The sequence below is a fragment of the Triticum aestivum genome, chromosome 4A, assembly GCF_018294505.1.
Source record: "Triticum aestivum cultivar Chinese Spring chromosome 4A, IWGSC CS RefSeq v2.1, whole genome shotgun sequence".
Classification (NCBI taxonomy): Eukaryota; Viridiplantae; Streptophyta; class Magnoliopsida; order Poales; family Poaceae; genus Triticum; species Triticum aestivum.
Window position 1 is genome coordinate 643375892 of NC_057803.1, and position 4597 is coordinate 643380488.

Genomic DNA, 4597 nt, shown 5'->3' on the forward strand with positions numbered 1-4597 from the left:
AAAAATAGGTGAAGAATTAGAGAAAAATAAAAGAGAACTAAAAATTAAAAATAAATAAAAAATATCGACGAAACGAGTAAAACTACCACGAGCAATCTTCTCGCTCGGAAATAGTCGGCCCCACGAAAAAAATAAAAGAGAATTAAAAATTAAAGATAAAATAAAATAAAATGAGCCGGCCCAACAGGGGTGAAAATGCTCCTGGCGAGAGCAAAGAAACACTTGCTATCTACGTGATATAGCCTTTCCGACATGGGTGGGGTGTGTGACCTCCAATAAGTACATGGTTAATGGGCTGCCCCCACTCTGGCAATACGTCGCATGTTCTATTGAGCAGTTTTTGTTTGTTTGTTCTATTTTCCAGCTGGGTTTGTTTAAAATATGGGGTTGTTTGAACTTTTTTAGGACTTCAAATATATAAGGAAAAAACAGTAAAGCAAAACACAAAACCATAGACCATAAAAACGACAAGCGAACCAGTAGTAGAAAACAAAAGTGAACCACGGACAAAACCAGTAACTGGGCTGGCCCAACTCGCCATGGCGGAGAGTTGGATCCAACGTGTTTGGCCTACCAGCACGCAATCCTGGATTTTGTGTGATTGCACGCTTCCTAATGGATTCTAGACAAACGAAATGAATTCTTGATGAGTCTAAGAAAAACCACTTGACGACAAAATGAGAGGGAAAGACCAAGAAGCGACCGGGCGCACACATCAACTTCTCAATTTAATTTGAGTTTATTCTGCATTTTGTATTGTGTGTACTTGAGGGTAGCGTCTGACTCAGTGGCTCTATCACATATAGAAGGAATAGTCACATGGCTCGTCCCATCTTGATTTGGTTGTCAGGGTTAGCACAGGGGAAACCTAAGTTGTCTTTAGCCTCTAGATCAACTACTGCCGACCCAACGAATCGTTGGATTGTCACCCGTTGCTCCCGACACACTGGCGTTTATGGCACTTCATGAAATATTTCTTGCATTGAACTGATCTTTGAGAGACCCGCAGGATGTCATGGCTCTCAGCTGTTCCTCCCGTGTGTATTCGGTCTCTTTCCAAGAGCTCATGAGCAATGCATGGTTTGAATGGCAAGTCATGCCACTATAAACTTCCCAATGTCTTCCATGCCTACATGTAATCAAATTGGTACAAAGCGAATGGTGATATGCCATGAAATATTCATGATGACATGATAGACCAGCAGGTCAAGAGTAGGAAATTGGTATTAATATCTAGGGAAATGGATCGAGAACTTGAGCTATCATGAAGCAATAAGTCAGATGGCATGGACTCAGTCAGAATTGGACACAAAGCAATAGGTACAAAGCGAATGGTGATATGCCATGAAATATTCATGATGACATGATAGACCACCATGTCAAGAGGAGGAACTTCATATTAATATCTGGAGAAATGGATCGAGATCTTGAGCTATCATGAAGCAATAAGTAAGTCAGATGGCAAGGACTCAGTCAGAATTGGACATAAAGCAGACAAAATCAAGTGATCATCTAAATGCTTCTGTTCAACGATTTATTATTAAAGGAGATCCCTTGCCTCTGTTCAATGATTTATTCTTGGGCCAGCTTCATCTTTTTAGGCTGAATTTTGGAACTATAACCTTACTTCCAAAGAAGACAGAGGCTGTGCGGGTTGTGCAATTCCGGCCTATCTGTCTTCTCAATGTTAGTTTCAAAAAAATACCAAGGTCGGGACGAATAGGCTCACACAGATTGCGCATACTGTGGTGCAGCCTACTCAGTCTGCTTTCATGCCGGACAGGAACATCCTCGAAGGAGTTGTGGTCCTGCATGAAACGCTCCATGAGCTCCACACGAAAAAACTTGATGGTGTTGTTTTCAAGGTGGATTTCGAGAAAGCGTACGACAAAGTCAAATGGCATCTCCTTCAACAGGCACTCCGAATGAAGGGTTTTGATGAAGCTTGAAGAAGACAAGTCGAATCCTTCATGCAAAAAGGGAGTGTTGGAATTAAAGTGAATGACGATATAGGCCATTATTTCCAGACACACAAGGGCCTGAGACAAGGTGATCCAATGTCTCCTATTCTCTTCAACATTGTCGCAGACATGTTGGCAATCCTGATAGGTAGGGCAAAGGAGGCCGGTCAAGTAGGTGTCTTGGTGCCGCATCTTGTTGATGGTGGTGTGTCCATCCTGCAGTACGCTGATGATACAATTATCTTTATGGAGCATGACTTGGCAAAAGCGAGATATATGAAGCTGGTGTTGTGCCTTTTCGAGCAATTGACCGGCCTGCAGATTAACTTCCATATGAGTGAGTTGTTCTGTTTTGGGAGAGCCAAAGAGGAACAAGATGCTTATAAGCAATTGTTTGGTTGCAAAGTGGGAGCACTTCCGTTCACTTACCTGGGTATCCCCATTCATCATCGTAAGTTGACAAACAGCGAATGGAAGTGTATTGAGGATCGGTTTGAGAAGAAACTGAGATGCTGGAAGGGCAAACTCATGTCGTACGGAGGTCGATTGATTCTCATTAACTCGGTGCTCACGAGTATTCCTATGTTCCTTTTGTCCTTTTTGGAAGTACCAATTGGAGTCAGGAAAAGACTGGACTTCTATCGATCCCGTTCCTTCTGGCAGCGTGATGAGCTTAAGAGGAAGTACCGTCTAGCCAAATGGGACATCATATGCCGACCGAAAGACCAAGGGGGTCTGCGTGTTGAGAATCTTGAGGTTAAGAACAGATGCCTCCTCAGTAAGTGGCTTTATAAGTTAGCAGTTGTGACGGATGCAACTTGGGCGCAGATTTTGCGTAATAAGTATCTGCACTCAAAGACTTTGTCGCATGTGACAGTCAGGCCGACTGACTCGACGTTCTGGAAAGGGCTAATGAGAGTCAAAGCTACTTTCTTTAATAGAACAAGGTTTATTGTTGGTGATGGCAATAGTACTCGCTTCTGGGATGATACTTTGCTGGGGGAAGCGCCGCTGGCGCTTTAGTATCCCTCGTTATATCGTATTGTGCAGCGACGCGATGCTCTGGTTGCAATGAGTTTGCAGTCCACCCCCCTTAATTTTCAGTTTAGGAGGGTTCTTGTTGGAGAACGGTGGGAAGCTTGCACTAGTAGAAAAGGGGGCAATGGTCCAGGCTGGGTCAGCCCATTAGTCCTGGTTCAGTCCAGAACCGGGACCAATGGTGGCATTGGACCCGGTTCGTGAGCCCCAGGGGCCGGCCAGGCCACGTGGGCCAATGGTCCCGGTTCGTCCGGACCTTTTAGTCTCGGTTGGTGGGACAAACCGGGACCAATGGGCCTCGCTCCTGGCCCACCACCATTGGTCCCGGTTGGTGGGATGAACCGGGACCAAAGGCTTCCCATTAGTCCCGGTTCGGGCCACCAACCGGGACTAAAGGGTTGGTCCTCTTTGCGGTCAGAGTTTAGTCCCACCTCGTCAACCGAAGGGCGCTCACACCCGTTTATAAGCCCCTCTCTCAAAGTAAAAATACATGCCCTTATACAGGGAATTTGACCTAAATTCATATTGAATTTCTCTGAAGTTAGTAGAAATTTATTATGAATTTAGATTGAATTTTCTCTATAAGCGCATCTATGCTCATTTTTTTAGTAAAGTTAATCACAACTATTTTTTCTTCTATTTATTTCTGAGTAGTTTTTTATATAGTTTTTTTCCTTTTCTGCTATATTTATTTTTTTCTATTTATTTCTAAGTTGTAATAAGTCATTAAAAATAAAAAAGAGGCGCAATGCTCGTTAATTAGCTTCAAACCTTTCGGAATAGTGTAAACTGCACGGCACATAGCTCGGTGCAGTCTACCCTATTCCTTAAGGCTTAAAGCTAAGCAATGTGTAGGTTAGCATTGAGCCTCCTCTGCATCGTCTGTGCACTCGGGGTTTATAAACCGCTGCGAGTGCCTCTCGCTTGGCGAGGTGGGACTAAAAAACAGCTGCAGAAAGAATCAACTAAAAAAACTCTTTTACCGGTTCATGGCACAAACCGGTACTAAAAGGTGTTCGTCGAGCACCAGCCTTAAAACATGTACTTAATAAAATGCCTTTGTAACAGTCTTAGAACTGGTACCGAAGGAATCAAATAAAAACCTTTTATAAACCTCTAGTATTATTGAAACTAAAATTATATAGAATTTTGTTACAAACTTTAATACCAAAAAGGATTATCATAAAAGAAAATAAATAAGTAATTAGAATTTTGTTACAAACTTTAATAGCAAAAAAATTATCATAAAAGAAAATAAATAAGTAATTAGAAAGATTATAATCATCTGAGCTAAAAGAAAAATAAAATAAAATAAAGAAAAAATCAAAAGAAAATAAATAATTCAAAGCAAAAAATAAAATAAATAAAATAAAAAAGTGTCACCTAAAGGGCTACCACGACCTGAATACGACTAGAAACCCAACAATGGGCCAGGATTCAGGCCTGCAACAGGCCCACAGGCACATATAGTGAGTTTAGGCCCGTAAGCCTGCATTTGAGAGGAGCTCGAGAGGGCAGCGTGACTGGGGCTTATAAACCACCCTCGAGCTCCCTCAGCTAGCGAGGTGGGACTAAACTTTCATGCCGCGACGCAGGCA